The 19,632-nt window shown below is 42.4% G+C and overlaps 1 pseudogene; it reads left to right on the top strand.

Annotated features, from left to right (window-relative positions):
• LOC107680741 (long-chain fatty acid transport protein 6-like) overlaps positions 1 to 15,013 on the top strand; it is a 23,195-nt pseudogene extending 8,182 nt beyond the window's left edge.
• Positions 15,014 to 19,632: the final 4,619 nt, after the last annotated feature.

Below are 19,632 nucleotides of genomic sequence, written 5' to 3'. Positions count from 1 at the left end.
TTGGAACAATTTGATCCAGGGGGTGGAGATGGGTAGGTTTAGGGATATGTAAAATGGGAGGAGTTGGATCTCAAGTTGGTGGAGTTGGTGCACCACTGTAATATCAGTGTACTTGGTAACTCCTCAGGAACTGTCCACTTAATATAAAGTGTAACACATACTTTACCAAAAAGTGCTGTTAGTCCTGTTACACATTTGTACTTTCATTACCAAAAAGTGTTGTTACCAATGTCCTGTTACACATTTGTACTTACACAAACCATTCAGTGGGTTGTTACATATGTGTAGTTACACAAACATTACAGCTGTAGATACTATGTACCAATGTGTACTTACACTGTGGTTACATACTATGTACACATCTAGTTACTATGTAAGTACACAGGTATTAGGGCCACTTAATATAAAATGGGACCAACTGTTCTATTCTAGCTTCATTGTTTTTATACACACTTGAATATGGGTAGGTTTCATGAAAAAAGCAACATTTTAAACAAAAACTGAGGAAATTGTGTTTTTGTCAAAGACTACATCTGGATCAGATTCAGATCAAAGATCAAAGATCAAAACATAGAGTTGATCGCTTCCATCAGCACAAGCTTGTGCGGTCCAATTCCACCTCCTGCATCATCATTTCATACAGTAACGAGATTTATAATGATTAATGTTTGGTGATCGCATCATTTTACATGTGCATCTGCTTACATACGCGGTCACTTCTTTCCTCTTCTTCTTCACCGTGTTTTGATCCGGACGTTCAGTCCTCTTTCAGAAGATGTGTAATAGCTGTACACCAATAAAAACATGGAAAGCCGGAAAATTCTGTCAGTGGTGGGGAAAGAGTTAAAAGTATAAAATATGTAAATCAATAAAGCTAAGGCATTATAAGTAGGTAAGTAACATCATTTGTGATGTTACTTACCTATCAGTCTGGATCAGTCTGCTGAAGAAGATAGAGGAGGCCTCTGCGGAGCCAGTCCCAACCGAGCGCTGCTCCATCCGCTGCCTCAGGACCCCCACGCTCTACATCTTCACCTCAAGAACCACCGGTGCGTGCACAGCTTCTCCGCTCAGTCCAGACCTGGATGAACAGGGTCAGCGTTTGATCAGCGCGGGAGGGTCGGGGGTCGAGCGCTGTAACGTCCCAGTAATCCTGAGGAGCTTGATTAGCTGGTCGGGGTGTGTTTAATTAGGCCTGGAGCTAAGCTCTAGTCTAGAGCCTCCTTCAGTCTCAGACTCACAGATGATTGCATCATGGGAGAGTTTCTAGATTTAGGAACAATGGTACACAACCAATTCATAAAACTACAACTGAGTTTACCACACTAAAGCAGTCGCTCTGGTGTGTGAATTGCAGTGTACATGAATTTGTTGCGTGAATTTGTGCATTTTAATGTGTTTGAGAGACAAAAGCCTCCAAAAGGCATATAATGCATGGTTAAATGACTCACTGAGTGAATTCAAATAATTGTTAAAATGCTTTCATCAGGAGTCGATTAGTTGTGCAGTGTTCGGAAAGTTTTTTTTGAGTATGGCCCTGTATGACGTCATGAAGGGAATTCCTTGTATTCCATTTCTTCCTGATAACCCCTAAAGGAACTTAAATTACTCCGTCATTTTTGATCGCACAGATAAGAGCAATACATCATTCGAATCTGTAAAGGGTCTACTTTTATTTGTATACACTCATGATAACAACAATACTTTGTGCTTTTGCAGAATAAAGAAAACACACAGGGTGCTCTCTCTGCCGCCTGGGTCTCTGTGATCTTCATTTAGAAACGCGTCACAAAAATGAACCAAAACTCAACGAATACTCGACACACAGACATGAGAGATATATCTATAGAACGCTTGAAGTGTCTACTTTTAAAACGAAGGAAGTCATGTCGACAACAAGAAAACACACAGGGTGCTCTCTCTGCCGCCTGGGTCTCTGTGATCTTCATTTAGAAACGCGTCACAAAAATGAACCAAAACTCAACGAATACTCGACACACAGACATGAGAGATATATCTATAGAACGCTTGAAGTGTCTACTTTTAAAACGAAGGAAGTCATGTCGACAACAAATATTCTGTGATAAAGTAATCCATATGAAACCAACGCAATGTCCTTTTTTTTCTGTCTGAGCTCGTTATTTTGAATGTGACCAGGCCCACGAGATACTTTCGCTTTTGATATTGATATTATAAATATCTAAGGAGCTCCCAGAAAAAAACATTCTCTATAAACCCTTAACGGTTTTATGAAAAAACCCAAACTGGGCACGTTGATGCATAAACCCAGGTAAGAACATTAGAGAACTCTGTGGATCGTGCTTTCAGTATCTCTGTCACTTACTGTACTTGCTTAGTGGAGAGAAGAGGAAAGAAGGACATGATTGGAAGGAAACCAACTTTAACATTTGAAGAAGCATATCAAGTACGTGTTGAGAGGTACTATTTCAGCATAAAATGGTTCTTCGGGACACTATAGTTCTAAGCAGAAGTACTAGAGCTGTGTGTAAAGTAGCGTCTGTCTTCTGCCTGTGGGAAGCTGATTTCACTGTGTCACAGTGTCACTGTGGCAGGGCTGCCCAAAGCCGCAGTCATCACACATTTGCAGGCCCTGAAGGCTCTGAGGGTTTTGGGCTTACGGCACCACAGGAAGTGATGTCATCTACACGCCGCTTCCCCTGTATCATAGCGCTGCCTCGCTCGTGGGCATCGGAGGGACCATTGAACTGGATAATTCTCTTAATCGAACCTTTAATGAGCGGCCTGTAGGTGATAGCAGATGCATTATCGCTACAGATGTAACTGATGTAGCAATATTGTAATTGTGCGTAATATTCTTTTTCTTGTAGTAATTGAACTACAATTACAAACTACTCTTGTCAGTGCTCCAGACGAGCCATAGCTCCAGCCATCCCATGAACCACCACGAATGATGAAACCCAGTATCCCACCTTCTCAAAACAAATAAATATTTGACAGATGTGCATAATTTGCTATAAAACTAAAGTATATTATTTTTGTAGATGCAATAAAGTCCTGTATTTTTCCATTATCTTTCATTTGATTATGTCATTCACAGTGCTTCACAGGAATGTAGTTCTCTCCCGTTATGCACAATCCATTATGTACACAGTCTTGTACTTTTGTCTTTTCATATATACATGTATATAATGTTGTGATTCTCCTTGTAGATGGTTGGCTTGGTTCATATAGTGCTTTAACAAAGATTTAGTTTAAATCCTTATGGGGAAAAATACTTCTGGCGCTGTTACAGTATTAATACAGCTGTTTTTGAGCCTTAAAGTCTGTGTTTCTGTTACAAAGTAAAGGCAGCGAATGCTATAACAGTGCTGGATTTAAAGATGTGTGCCCTATAGACCACTCTCCTTATGTTTTCCCCCCTTATGGCCACTTTTGAGCAGGTGCCAAGTGTTTACAGAAGCAGCCAGCCAAACACAGACCGCATTGATCAATCTGCTTCAAGTGTACATGCATTATTGCTTAATACAGTCAATGTACTCTGTTTGGTTACATTTTACCTTAGGTGATCATGGAAATACTTTTATTTCAAAAACTTTGGATAAATGACGAAGCTTATGCGACTTTGTTTAATTCACTTATTAATTCACTGATTAATTAATTCAGCCTTTCAATACAGATGATGCTTTTAATACGAGAGCTCTCTAATGCTGCTGAACTCTTTCCAGCCAGCAAACCTTTCAGCAAAACCGAACAGAAATGATTTATCATGTACATGAACTGTAATAGCAATGGAGCATGCCTGTATAATGTTTATTACTAAAACAGCCTGAATAGCTCTATAGGGCCTTTCGCACCGCTTTAGTAATCGCACAACGTCAAAAAGTGGGTAGTTCCACAATTAGTTCTGGTACTATGAAAAGGTTCCCGCGGTGCGAAAGGCCCTAATCAGACTGAGTGTTTGAACTTCTCTGTGTAGCATGCTGAGTTTCATGTCTGTGTCTGTGTCTGTGTTGTTGTCACGTAGGTGCCACCTGTGTCCTGAAGAAGAAGTTTTCTGCCTCTCAGTTTTGGCATGGCTGCAGGAAACACAACGTCACTATATTCCAGTACATCGGAGAGCTGTGCAGATATCTGTGCAATCAGCCCACGGTACAGTACTCTCCTCAAATCCATGCTTGTGTCATGTGAGTCTGTCTGGGAATATATGTGGTCATGCTCAGGAAACAGATAATTACAGCAAAAGTAGTGCACTTTTCAATACTTAATTATTAAAATGCAATTCTAAATACACACCAGTACTCATTTAATTGTACTAAAGCACAGCATTATTTCAGTCCTGATGCAACTGTAACTGAAATTCATCTTTTGTGTTTCACTGAAGACAGAAAGTCATGCAAGTTTGATATAACATGCAGATGAGTAAATCATGTTAGAATGCTCATTTGTGGGTGGACTGTCTCTTTAAGATTCCCATGTTTTCTGAGCATGACTCGTATGCACCCTATAATTTCTGATGACGTCTGGGTTCAGGTCCTTCAGTTTGAAGTCATGAATGCTTCGACCAGCCACGGTCCTGTTAACTGCACACTAATGTCTTCATTATGCATCATGCCTCATTACTTTACCAAACGAGTCCAGAGGGATGCGTGCGCTGAAGCTCACAGCAGAGTGTCTCTGGTCACGCAGAAAAAAAGAATCCATGTCCTCTGTCAATCTATGAAAATGAACTTTTTGGTTTGTGTTTTCTTGGCTAACTGACAGACAGCTCTTTTGTTACTGTGTCTCATTCACGGTTCATGTGTGTCAGGACAGCAGTACGGTGGCCGAGAAGTGCTAAACAAGTCACAATTCTGAAAATAAAATAACAAATTACAAATGCAAATGCAAGTCTAAAAAACAAAATAACAATTCAGAAAACACAACAACAATTCAGAAAACATTATAACAAGTCAGAAAACACAACGACAAATCAGACAAACCGGAAGAGGTAGGTATAGTTTGAGACAGCGCCATTGGTTTGGGATTACTCACCGCTGACTGGACGAAACATCTGTCAATCAACGTATACAGGAAGAACCAGCCGAAGAACAGCAGAGTCGTGGTAGAAAGTTCGAAGATGGTATTAAAGTAGCTCAGTTTAAATGTATTGTATGAATTGCCCTTACTATGGAATAAAAAATACGGAGTGTATATTTACATTTAGTTAAAAGTAGCTGCAAAGCATCAGCTCCAGTGGCGCAGATGGATAAGCGTGTTTCATTGGCTTTTTGACGCGAACGACCGGGGTTCGATCCCGCCTTTTGCCGAACTTTTTTTTCCTCCCTTTTCAAATCTCGTATTAGCAATGGATTCTATTTATTGTGAGCAGCTTCATCATGTGTGTGTGTGCGTGTGAGTGTGTGTGTGTGTGTGTGTGTGAGAGTGTGTGCGTGTGCGTGTGAGTGTGCGTGGGTGTCTGTGTGTGAGTGTGTGTGTGTGTGTGTGTGTGTGTGTGTGTGTGTGTGTGTGTGTGTGTGTGAGAGAGAGTGAGTGTGTGTGAGTGAGAGAGTGTGTGTGCTGTCGGACGCTCCAATTTCTTCTACAAGGTTAGTTCAACTCTGCAGCAGTACAACCTGGGGTTAGGACAGGTTGTCAAGATTAAACGGAAAGAAACAGTTCAGAAAGTCTTAGTAAATATTTGAACTAGAATATAGGGGTGCATCTCAGAGTCAGACATTCGACAAACATGTGAATGCGTCACTTGCTTACTTGCATATCTTTGCTTTGCTTTTGATGAGGCAGAAGATCAATGACCGCGAGTTAATGACCGCGAGATAGTCTGTGTTGTGTGTTTAAGCTGTTCTGGTTTAGTTCATTTATCTGAATTGAGTCCTAGTGCTGTTGGGCTGTTATGGCGCTTTTCCACTGCATGGTACGGCACGGTACGGCTCGGTACAGTTCACTTTTGGGGGGTTTTCCACTGGGTACAGTACCTGGTACCTGGTACTTTTTTTAGTACCACTTCGGTTGGGGTTCCAAGCGAACCGTACCGTTACCAAAACGTGACGTGTAAACTCTGCTGATCGCGGATTGGCCGGAGAGAATCGTCACTACCTGCGTCACTGAACTTGCGACACAAACACAACAGAACCGCTAGATTTAAATCAGCACAGCCAGCGAAGGATCGAACGCAACTGTTTTGAACGAGCGCACCTTTTTTTTAACAACCAAAAAGTTTTGTTGTCTGTTGCGGAAGAACAGATGTTCCTCTCGTTGATAGCAGAGGAGCGTATCCAGCGAGAGCTTGATGGGGCGACGCGGAATGAAAAAGTTTTTTTCAGGAGTCGCGGCAGTAGAGGCGGCGCAACTATAACGACATGTGAATAATCCCGCCCACTCTAAAGCGATACTAAACTGCAGTGGAAACACAAACCGTGCCGAGCCGAACCATGCCGTGCCGTACTGAGCCGTGCCGAGCTGAGTCGTACCACGCAGTGGAAAAGCGCCATAAGACACAGGTTCCAAGACTGGAACTAGATAAATAGTTAAAATCAATTCATAGAAAAAAGTAAATAGGTAACAGGCATTGCACCTTAATTGTTAAAAAAAGCATTTGTGCCCTAAAGAGTCGCTTTGGATAAAAGCGTCTGCTAAATGACTAAATGTAAATGTAAATGTAAAGGAAATGTTAGTAATGACCCCCTTTACAGAGAGATGCTCCCTGTCTGCGAGGCTCTATATAAAGACAGTTCTCTTGGCATAATGTCAACCTGTTGCTTAATCACGGAGTCTGAGCGTTTTCCATAATACATGATCAGTGTGAGCGGACAGATGCTAATTAGAGCATTGACATGTAATCCTCGCCATGCTATTCTTAGACGCTTCAATCTACAAAACCTTTGGAAATATGTCTCACAGCAGTCATGCAATATCCAAATCATTATTCTCAAAATAATATCCCTGTTGGGCATCAGTATGATACATGACACGTTTCTTCATGATTTTATCTCACAGATTGAGCGTGTTATTCTGTTGATTATGCAGTGATTTACTGATTGGTTCATCTGCAGTTACTGTGAGTGTAAACAGGAATGTAAAGTGTAATGCAAGCACTGTCAGATGAGGCAGAGAGGGAAGACTTCTACAATCATGAGAAGCTGTAATTGGTTTTTACTTCGTAGCTTTTGTTTTATTTTGCCATTAAAAAACAGGATTTTTAGAACATGCATGCACAACTCTCTGATTTCCAAGCAAAACTACTTCAGAAGAATTAGAAATTGTATTATATTCAGAAAAATTTGAAATTATATTATATTGTATTTGGACTGATTTCAGAGTTTTGGACAGACATGGACCGAGAGGAATGTCATCACATTTAGTGTAAGGAGTTTCTCAGTCACCCAATACGTTTTATTGACCACAATAGGCTATAATTGCTGAGAGAGGCACTTCTGATTCATTTAATGCATGTGCCTGTTAAATAATCACACTTTAGAATAATTTAAATGTGACGACCGGCTCTAAATCAGAAGTTCAGGTGGCCATCAGGTGGCCATCTAGTAGTAGAAACGTACTACAGTGATGTTGTTCTTGACTACAGTAAGAGCAAAGAAGGCATCTGACTTGACAAGCATTGATGTAATTAGTGACACCAGCAGTTCCTCCCCAGCGTGGCTGATGTTTGTATGCCTGGATGACCCAAGCCTACAGAGACCCACTGTGTGACACACTGGCAGAGGTGCTGTGGGACATCATGTTTATTGGGTGGGCATTCTGATGGAGGTTCATCCTGCTGCGTGCTTTGAATCTCCTCCATTATGTCCCAGTGGATAAAGCGATGATCACAGATGGTGGTAGAAAAGGTTTTGCAGTGAATCGATGCGGTCAATCCTGCTTGATAAAGCATCTACTTTGCTGTTTTTACTTCCTGGCTGATAGGTTACAGTAGGACTGGATTTGAAAAAAATTATATCGCGATACATATTGATATTGAATTATTGTCCAACCCTAGGTTACAGTTAAACTGAGGCCAAAGCCTCTTTAATATGTTCTTCCATGGCTTGGGTTTCTGGGATGGATAACGTCTTTGGGCAGAAGGTTGATAGCACAGGGTCTATGGGATGGTAGTTGTGTTGTGTTCTCTTAACTGAACACTTCAAGGAGATCAGAATATCCAGTGGGAATGTCAGTCAGTGTCTTAAGCTTTCAGTGTGTGTGGAAAACTTGGCAATGTCCTGTAGACTACAAGGAGCATAACAATAATGGAGGAGTTTGCCCTGTTCTTCATGATATTTGAGGAATGTGTACAGAAAGCCAAGGGCAACCCAAGATAACAGAATGCAACTTTAACATTTAAAAATGTAGTCGTAATTGTTGAAATTAACACACTCTAACAAGGAACAATACTTTCACAGATTTTATTAACCTTAGTTAATGTTACAAATGGAATCTTATTGTAAAGTGTTACCATTTCATATAAATCCAAACAGTCATGCTTAAAGATTGACAACCTGGCTTTAAATATCTACATAAAGGCCATAGTATTGGAAATACGTACAGTACATATATGTATATTGAATATATAGTCTCACACTTTTAGAACTGTTGATGATTATCTAATCAAAATAACTAAATATGATGCTCTCTGTAACGGCGTGAACACAGGAAGTGTGCGGATCCATCTGCAAGGCTTTATTCACAAGAGACGTGGTCAAAAACAGGCATAGGTCAGACAATGGCAAACAGGTATATTGATGGCAAGGCAAGAGGGATAATCCAGGTACAAGGCAAAGATCCAGGCAGGGGCGAACAGTATCCAATTGGGCAAGACTCGAGGGATAATCGAGGTACACAGGCAGTGATCAGAACATGGGGAAACAGACAAGGCAAGACAAAGAAAACAAGGAAAACCAGACACTAGGCTCGGTAATGCAGCTATTGCTAGATGAGTGATAAACGCAGAACAATACACGGCGATCTGAACACACCAAGGAGCGGCTTCCAGACGCTCCCAACACAATACCATCCAGGAGGGTGGTGGAGTGGAGGCGGAACAGGGGGAGGGACGGTGGGCCAGGTCCATGTGGAAATGGAGAGAGTGGGAACTGAGGCAAAGCCGGCAGAGCAGAGCACCAAGGTGGAGCAGACGGAACAGGAGCCCACCAGTGCAGAGCAGACGGAGCAGAAGACCTCCATGGCGGAGCAAACGGAACAGGGGCCCACCAGGGCGGAGCAGACGGAGCAGGAGCCCACCCTGGGCCTAACTCAAGGACATGAGCCCTTTCTGGGCGGAACTGAGGATCTGGAGCCCTTCCAGGGTGGTACTGGGGATCAGGATAGCCTGGAGCCGACACTGGAGACGGGGAAACAGGAGCCCTCCCTGGGCATAACAGGGAAACGGGAGCCCTCCGTGGGCTTAACTCGGGAACAGGAGCCCTCTGGATGATCAACTGTGCTGTGACGTGACTCTGGATGATCAGCTGTGATGTGATGTGATGTGACTCTGGATGAACAGAGGAGACGTGTCGAAGCTCTGGCAGGTCAGCTGTGACGTGACGAGGCTCATGAAGATCAGCTGTGACTCGACTTGGTTCATGAAGATCAGCTGTGACTTGACTTGACTCATGAAGATCAGCTGTGACTTGACTCGACTCATGAAGATCAGCTGTGACGCGACTCGACTCATGAAGATCAGCTGTGACTTGACTCGACTCATGAAGATCAGCTGTGACGCGACTCGACTCATGAAGATCAGCTGTGACTTGACTCGACTCATGAAGATCAGCTGTGACGCGACTCGACTCATGAAGATCAGCTGTGACTTGACTCGACTCATGAAGATCAGCTGTGACGCGACTCGACTCATGAAGATCAGCTGTGACTTGACTCGACTCATGAAGATCAGCTGTGACGCGACTCGACTCATGAAGATCAGCTGTGACTTGACTCGACTCATGAAGATCAGCTGTGACGCGACTCGACTCATGAAGATCAGCTGTGACTTGACTCGACTCATGAAGATCAGCTGTGACGCGACTCGACTCATGAAGATCAGCTGTGACTTGACTCGACTCATGAAGATCAGCTGTGACGCGACTCGACTCATGAAGATCAGCTGTGACTTGACTCGACTCATGAAGATCAGCTGTGACGCGACTCGACTCATGAAGATCAGCTGTGACTTGACTCGACTCATGAAGATCAGCTGTGACGCGACTCGACTCATGAAGATCAGCTGTGACTCGACTTGGTTCATGAAGATCAGCTGTGACTTGACTTGGTTCATGAAGCTCAGCTGTGACTTGGTTCATGAAGATAAGCTGTGACTTGACTTGGTTTATGAAGATATAATAGGCAATGGCTAGATACTCTTGAATATAGTTCTCCAGCGAATGCGAGCCTTGTTTAAGAGTTAATAATATATGTGCTGTGTCCATAATTGGCCAATGTTCCTCTGAAAAGCTGCTGGATCCTTGTGTGGCCGTGTATTCTGTAACGGGGAGTGAACACAGGAAGCGTGCGGATCCATCTGCAAGGCTTTATTCACAAGAGACGTGGTCAAATACAGGCATAGGTCAGACAATGGCAAACAGGTATATTGATGGCAAGGCAAGAGGGATAATCCAGGTACAAGGCAAAGATCCAGGCAGGGGCGAACAGTATCCAATTGGGCGAGACTCGAGGGATAATCCAGGTACACAGGCAGTGATCAGAACACGGGGAAACAGACAAGGCAAGATAAAGAAAACAAGACACTAGGCTCGGTAATGCAGCTATCGCTAGATGAGTGATAAACGCAGAACAATACACGGCGATCTGAACAGGAACTGAGAGTGTTAAATAGAGTGTGTAATGGCTCTCAGGTGAGCGTGTGATAGTGACGGCTGTGTGATCAGTGAATTCAGCTGTGTAAGTGCAATGGATGATGGGAACTGTAGTCCGGAGTGACATGTAACAGTCTGTGTAGTGTGAGAGTCAATGTAATGGTAGAGTGACCTCTAGTGGCAATCGGCGGAAGGCCACGGACCAGATTCGTGACAGTCCCACACCGGATAAACAGCACAACATCACGCCGCGTATGCAACTCACAGACAGCACACACCGGACACGTTCAATTCAAGCAGCCCTCCAAAACTATTTATTTTATCACCAAATAGGCAGAAGTTCTTATGGATTACTCTAAAGGAAACTTGTACTTGTTTTAGGTAAAACATATATGTGTTGAAACACCCAATAATAAAATGTGACAATTCGTAGTTTTGCCACATATTCATCTTTTACTTATGGAAAAATTACATCTTGTACTTATGGAGGGCACTGTATATGTTTAACACTTTATTTCTGAGAAAAGTGAGAAAAATATATACATATATAAAAAAAATTGCTATCTAAAGATCGGGGATCTAATCTAATCCCCTGATCGGGGATCAGATCTAAAGTTCAGATATTTCTTTCAAATGTATTAATTTTCAAACGGATGTAGAAAACATTATGCGAATATGAATTCTTTATTATTTATTAGTTATTTACTATCTTTGAAATTTAATCATGTGTTATCGTAAATATTGGCATCAGTCGCAACAAAAGCTCGTATCAGCTAACCACTAATTATTTTCGTTTCTGAGGATATGAGATCTGCACTAATGAGTTTAGTCTTGAATTAGATGTTTCTAGTTCACATATAGTTGATGCTGAAGGATGAGTTCGTGCTGTTTGAATGCTGCTGTTATCCAGCTGATATTTCTCCACAGGACCGTGCTGGTATCTGCTGTCTGAAAGTGATTTGTTTGTATTGCAGCTGATTTTTAAGTATGATCTGGTGAAGTATGACCTGGTCAGAGAGGAGCCTGTGAGAGACCGCAGTGAATACTGCCAATATGTTCAAAAAGGTGAGAAGAACGACAAAACGTTATTTATGCTTGTTACGCCCTCGGCTACGATGCTGTTCCACCTTACCAACACTACCCAGGCCCAAAAACACAGCCACAGCATTCACTCTGCCTTAAAGCCCAGACCTGCTCCACCACAAAGAGCCATTAGTGCAGCAGAAAGCCTCCATGACATATGTGTTTGTAATACATTTGCAAAGTTGTCCGAGGGCATCTGAGACAGATTTTGGGAGCAGCTGCCTCACAGGGAAGTTGCTGTTGTTGAGTTTTCACGTCTGATCAAACAGTCAGGTGTTTGTAATGATGTTGAGCGCACATGATCACATGATGATTGAGAGTGAATGCTGTGCGCTCTGCTCGTGTGTTGATCAGGAGAGACAGGGCTTCTGCTGTCTAAGATCTGCAGTCAGAGTCCGTTCTTTGGTTACGCCGGCAGCAAACAGCTGACAGAGAAGAAGATCCTGAGAGACGTGTTTGTCACAGGAGACGCTTACTTCAACAGCGGAGACCTGATGGCTGAGGACGAGGACGACTTCATCTGCTTCAGAGACCGAGTGGGAGACACCTTCAGGTAGAGAGGCATCCTCAGGATGAGCAGTGATCGAGCGCTCAGAAACACCACTGTGATCTGCACACTGTTTCAGATGGAAGGGGGAGAATGTGGCGAGGTGACAGAGATCCCAGTGTGTATGGAGTCCAGGTGCCAGGTACTGCTTAAACATCACACCAGCACCGAAACACTGCATTTGATATGTATAGTACATATATATGCACTGCTGTCTATTATTTTACAAACATGATTGGATTACGATGAAGTAATTTATGTAAGCCAGAAGTTAAAGTAAAGATCATTGTTTTAAATTCACTGAGCACTGTTCAGTACTTGACTGTTTTTTATCTGAGTGTTTGTTTAGTTTTGGTATTTGAGAAGTGTTGATAATAATTGAAATGCATGGCTGATGAGAGAGTAAACAGGAAGTTTCTGTGCACAGGAAGTGAGGGTCGAGCCGGAATGGCTGCAGTGATCGTGAGGCCCGAGTGCTCATTCGATGGGAAGAAACTGTTCAGTCACGTCCTCAGAGAACTGCCATCGTACGCTCGACCTCTCTTCATTAGACTGCAGGTACACAACAGAGCAGACAGTGACACACCAAACTTCAGTTCTCCTCCGTGGTTTATTAAGATTAATATAAATCACATCCGGCTCCTCCGGCTTTCTCAGTCATCCGTTTCTTTATTAATCATTTTTAAACAGTCCCACCAACTGAAAGCTGTGCAAATTGTCATACAGAAATAAATATGATACATTTACTGGATATGTCTGTGCAGCTAAAGCAGAAATACGTGGTGAAATGCTACGAGCAGCAGTTTCAATAAAGAATATGTTTCAGTCCAGACACTTTCTTATACTTTTACATTTTTGCTGCTAAAATATTTTTCCTCATAACCACAAACAAGCTGAGCGCAGGAGCTCCAGGTTAGCATTAGCGTTAGCATTCATGGTTTGCCGTTGATTGCTGTCGTGACACTTAACAGCACTGAACACACTTTGGCCGCTACAACTGTAAATACATTATTACTCTAAGCTTTTCATTATTAACAGCAAAGCACTTATAACTGACTGTTTTTTCAGCAGAAAGCTGAACTCTAGTGAAATAATTTGTTGCTAAACAGTGAGCCAGTGTTTTCTGTCAGAGAGCCAGGTTCCCGACCGCATAACATTTACAAACCCTGTTGAAAAAAACAGCATATGCTGGTTAGGTATGTTTTGACGCTGGGATGCTGGTTTAAGCTGGTCCTTTTGCTGGTTTATGCAGGTTTAAGCTGGTCCTTTTGCTGGTTTATGCAGGTTTAAGCTGGTCCTTTTGCTGGTTTATGCAGGTTTAAGCTGGTCCTTTTGCTGGTTTATGCAGGTTTAAGCTGGTCCTTTTGCTGGTTTATGCAGGTTTAAGCTGGTCCTTTTGCTGGTTTATGCAGGTTTAAGCTGGTCCTTTTGCTGGTTTATGCAGGTTTAAGCTGGTCCTTTTGCTGGTTTATGCAGGTTTAAGCTGGTCCTTTTGCTGGTTTATGCAGGTTTAAGCTGGTCCTTTTGCTGGTTTATGCAGGTTTAAGCTGGTCCTTTTGCTGGTTTATGCAGGTTTAAGCTGGTCCTTTTGCTGGTTTATGCAGGTTTAAGCTGGTCCTTTTGCTGGTTTATGCAGGTTTAAGCTGGTCCTTTTGCTGGTTTATGCAGGTTTAAGCTGGTCCTTTTGCTGGTTTATGCAGGTTTAAGCTGGTCCTTTTGCTGGTTTATGCAGGTTTAAGCTGGTCCTTTTGCTGGTTTATGCAGGTTTAAGCTGGTCCTTTTGCTGGTTTATGCAGGTTTAAGCTGGTCCTTTTGCTGGTTTATGCTGGTTTAAGCTGGTCCTTTGCTGGTTTAAGCTGGTCATGTGCTGGCAAAGGACCAGCATAAACCAGCAGCAAAAGGACCAGCATAAACCAGCAGCAAAAAGACCAGCTTAAACCAGCAGCAAAAGGACCAGCTTAAACCAGCAAAAGGACCAGCATAAACCAGCAGCAAAAGGACCAGGTTAAACCAGCAAAAGGACCAGCATAAACCAGCATCCCAGCGTCAAAACATACCTAACCAGCATATGCTGGTTTTTTCAACAGGGTAAGCTGCCCATATAGTATCACCCATAGCAGTTAAGATGAGTTAAGATAAGAGTTGTTTCTAAAATAAACTGTACTGCGGTTAAACCATCCTCCTTCGTTCCGATGCGACTGTAAGCTGCGTAACGTGCATTCAGTCGCTCTTGTGCGTGGAGACGGCGCTCTAGACGTCTGGATCGGGAGCGGAGTGCCCAGATCAGTCTCTGAGGCTCGTCTTGTGCTCTGTGTCTGCAGGAGTCTCTGGAGATGACCAGCACCTTCAAGCAGCAGAAGTCTGCTCTGGTGGAGAGCGGCTTCGACCCCTGCAGCATCAGCTTCCTGGACTGCAGCGAGAAGAGCTACGTCCCCCTGACCAGCTCTGTGTATGACAGCATAGTGAGCGGTCAGAAGAAAAACACCATCGGAGCTCAGAGAAGTGATTTAGCACTTGCATAATAAAAGTTGCTAGCACTTCATAATATAGTTGATCATGAATTATACAGTACATACTTTTGATCATTTTCAGTTTTCATTTATAGCCACACAGTCATTTAGAGAGACTACCAGATATTCACTTCAAAATTGTCTTAAAAATAAAGGTCCAAGCCTAACTTACATTAATAAAACCAGAATACATGTGAATGCAATGAAGAATAGCAGAAATATCACAAAAGCAACAGCTGTGTGACGTTGCAGTTTATTAAACAAGATTTAAAAATTGACCAATTAATGACGTTTGTATATTTCCTCTCCAAAAAATAAAGAAAGAAATAAACCCAAAGGATTCGTTTTTTCCACTGCAGTTTTTTTTTTACCCTCTCTGAGCAATCAATCACCTTTCGACTTTCACAAGTCCGAGTCATTTGAACGAATCGGTTATTTTGAACGATTCGATTCAGTTAATCATTAAAAAAAGATTCGATTGGTTTCAGCCAGTACTGAAAGTAAATGCACTTGATACTTGCACTTGGGTTCATGGGTTCAATTCACAGGAACTAATTGAACTGAGAAAAATACAGATGAATGGTGTAAACGCAAGCAGATATTGTATATCTTATTGTATATCAGATATCTCTGTAGAATTATACACACACACACACACACACACACACGAAAACATTTAAAACCTACACAGGACCAGTCCACAACCAGCACGACTCATTCACGAACCGATTCTTAAGAACGATTCATTCTGAGTCGGGCATCGGTATGATTGACAGGAGAGTCGCGGGGCATCATGGCGGACTCTAACCACGTCCCTGTCTTATTCTCCTTCTCTGTGTTCTCGAGGCCCTCCTCTGTGCCCCTGGGCTCTGGGTATGTAGTGCTCATCCAGAAGTTGCTGTCCGTTTATCTGCAGATGCATTTAAGCTCATTTTTCACACACGATCCACCTGTACTCATCTTATCCTTTCATTATTCACCGTGTTTTTCTGTGGAAGTGTCGCGCTTACGGGTGGAAATGAATCCGTGTCAAACTTTAGATGAGCTCGACATTTAAACAGAACTCTTCTGGTTCTCTTGTATGGGCTTACATTTCTGACATAATTCTGCGCGCGAAAGATCATATTTTGAGCGCACAAAAGTGCATTTTGCACGCGCGCGATCTGAGTTTGTGGAGAAAATGTTCGTTTCGCAAAGAAAAAAGTCTTTCGAGCGCACGGAAATCAATTTTGCATTTAAAATACGTTTTTGGATGTGTGCAGACCTTCTCTTTTGCCCGTGCAACGTTTCACTAGCTTGCTCACCTGAAGTTGCTCACCTGAAGTTCGCGCGCGTGCAAAATGCACTTTTGTGCGCTCAAAATATGATCTTTCGCGTGCAGAATTGTGTCAGAAATGTAAGCCCATACTCTTGTGACAGTGTTTGAGTGTTGCATCATGTATTTGTTCGTGTTTGTTATAAATGTGTTGTCTCAAGTGCTACTCGTGCAGTAAAACGACAGTAAGACGAGTGGATATAATGTCTCAGTGCTTTTCTCTTAAGGCGGGCGTACACGGTGCGATTCTGAAGGTCCAGCGCTTATCATGGCTATACGCGTGATTCGCAATGCTCAGGTGAAATGCTATAGTAATACTATAAATCTGCGGAAGCATCTGATATCACGCATAAGGCGCCATGATTTCCGCAATGAATGAATGGCGGATGGCGCGGCGCACTGTTTTGTTTACTACACACATACTAAAGCGCGGGTGACACTCGCGGTGTTTTCAGCTTCTGCCGTCTCACTATATGATGATATGAACACGAATGTCATCTCCAGCTGCTCTGAGAGTCACTTCATTAGCACACACAAGAGTGATGATCAGGTCAACCCACAGAAGTATAGAAATTCTACACTGGTAACCAATAAGATTTCTGTTGTGCTTACAGGAAAAGTTATGCTGACATATTAAATGTTACGCTTGATGTATTATTTATACTGTACTTACACTGGATCATAGTTTCGACAGGCGCTTGATAGGAATCTGTTGTTCACAAGAGAGCGGGAAGCCTGATTAATGGACTGTTTTGGAGTTCTTCAGATTGAGTAACGTTCTTCCCGGAAACCCTGAGCGAGTGTGTGTCTCCTGCAGACGCACGTGTGCATTCAGCAGACCGCTCTGGATCTGATGGGAAGAGGGTTTGAGGTGCATGTTGTTGCGGATGAAGCATGATGGACTGGCTGTTTGATCTAGAGGTGAGACGGAGATTCAGCTGAGGAGGACTGGAGCCTGTTAACTGATACTGGTCTGATCCAACATATCAAATATCTAAATCCTCTCTGTGTGTGAGACGATCCTGTGGAGAAATCCAAACAAATGATCACGACTGCACATACAAGAAGCATACTGCGGTAAAAAGAGTTTATATGTTAACATATGTGAGCCGTGCTGGCAGAATCAGTGTGAATGTGCACGGGATAATTATTAAAGACAGGCACTTGCTTGATTCGTGAATGAATCATCTGTCTGAACAAAGCGACTCACTCGTTAAGACATGCACTTGCTGCCACCTACTGGCGATTTACTTTCATATTTAAAATTTGCCTATCATTGCATTTTTTCCCAACATTTCATATTTGTATATTTAAAAAAAAAATCATTAAAATCATCAGCATCATTAAACCGTCTGTGTAAATGCATCTAAATGGCACTTCAGCTGCAGTGGAAACATCGGTTTTGTTAATACTGATTTAATTTGATTAGTAACAGCTCCATATTGTCTTATTATATTAACTGAAATTATTAATAAAACGTAAGAATTCGATATTAAAGATGATGCATACATTTAATAAGATCCAGAAAAAAAAAAGCTCTTTATATAAGCACAAAAATGGCATGGAAATCAATTTAATTAAATCTGAGTATGCAGTAGTCAACTTAAATCATATAAAACATAATTTCCCAATGCTGAGTAGCTAGTCATTTTGGAAAACCGCACACCACAGTGGCTGGTGAGCAAAAACTCTGGGAGGGCGATGCCCACGTTAGTGATCCAGGAGCGCACCTGTGGCTCAATCTGGCTGAGATGCGGGATGCTCAGAAATTTTACATAAGACACTTATTCCTCAGCTGGAATCGTGTAGAGCCCTTTGAAGCTGCATTAAAACTGCAGTTTGGATCTTCAACCCGTTGATCCCCAAGACATGAACATCTTGGATCACATGTGGCTGAGTGAATTATCAGGGAAGTTTTATTCTGGAAGTGAATTTATCCTTTTAAGTTGAGTGAAAAAAATAAAGGAAACTTTTGCACTGAAAGTTCACCTCACTCTCATAAAGTTATTCCAACTGAACTTTACACGTTTAAATTACAATAAATTTGTCAAGTTGAACATTCTTAAAGGTGACATATCATGAAAATCTGACTTTTCCAGGTTTTAAGTGCTATAATCAGGTTAGCATAGCATGATTAGTAAGTTACTAACATGTTTCTAACATGATTAGCGTGTTACTAGCATGTTGTTAGCATTATTATCATGTTACTAATTTGGACACACAAGTTTCTCAGCAGAGAGACTTCACTTCCGTCTCAAATCAATACCCAAAACACACCACTATAAACAATTACAGTATAATTTGCATTAACCAATAGGTAAGGAGACTTTAACTGTATGGCAGGCAACGGCCACTCCTCCAGTATCAGGAGTACTGTCGAAGGGGTGAGTAGACCAGCGAAAGACATCTTGGATATGGTCTGTTTTTACAGCTTCAGCCTCTGCCAGCAATTTATCATAAGGAACTCTCGTCAGACGATGGAGTACACTAGGGTGCACAAAGGGCTCTCGGCTCAGGGCATCAGCAACTACGTTTTTTGGACCAGGAACATACTTAATATCAAACTGGTATGGTGCTAGTTTAGCAACCCATCTGTGTTCGCATGCATCCAATTTAGCTTTGGACAGAATATACGTTAATGGGTTGTTGTCTGTCCAGACAGTAAATTTCTGACCCCTGAGCCAATGATGAAATTTGTCACCCCCCCCTCAGTCCAATCTGAAGAAGACAACTCTCTCTGATACATTTGACGCTTCCGTTTTCCACGTGGAGCCTTTGTTCCAGTAGTAAGATTGAACAATGGTTTGGCAATAGCTGAACAATCTTCAATGAACTGCTGGTAAAACACTACCATACCCAGAAAAGATCTTAATTTCTGCCGGCAGGGGACATCAGTACCTTCAACCATAGGATCATCCTCACTGACAGAAGCGATGGCGTGGACTTTTTCAGGATCGGTAGCAATACCGTCCGCACTGATGATGTGACCTAAAAGTTTCACAGAACTCCGCAAGAGATGACATTTCTTCGGAGCAAGCTTGAGGTTATGAGCCTTCAAACGCTTAAACACAATTTCCAGACGCTCTAACGCCAGCTCTTCGGTGGGTGCAAACACCAGGACGTCATCCAGGTAACATAATAGGCTGTTGAAATTCTGATCCCCGAATATCGTCAACATCATCCGCATGAAAGTGGCCGGACTGTTACACAGCCCCTGCGGTAAACGATTATATTCGTATAACCCAAAAGGTGATGTAAACGCTGTGTATTTCCGGTCATCTTCATGAACTTCTACATTATAGTAGCCAGATGTGAGGTCCATAGTTGAAAAATAAGCATTTTCACCCAACGCAGCAAGAGCATCCGCTTGATGGGGAAGGAGATGCGCGTCTT

This window comes from Sinocyclocheilus anshuiensis, unplaced genomic scaffold (assembly GCF_001515605.1).
Source record: "Sinocyclocheilus anshuiensis isolate Anshui unplaced genomic scaffold, SAMN03320099.WGS_v1.1 scaffold1474, whole genome shotgun sequence".
NCBI classification, from domain to species: Eukaryota; Metazoa; Chordata; class Actinopteri; order Cypriniformes; family Cyprinidae; genus Sinocyclocheilus; species Sinocyclocheilus anshuiensis.
This window is presented reverse-complemented; position numbering and strand designations above follow the sequence as displayed.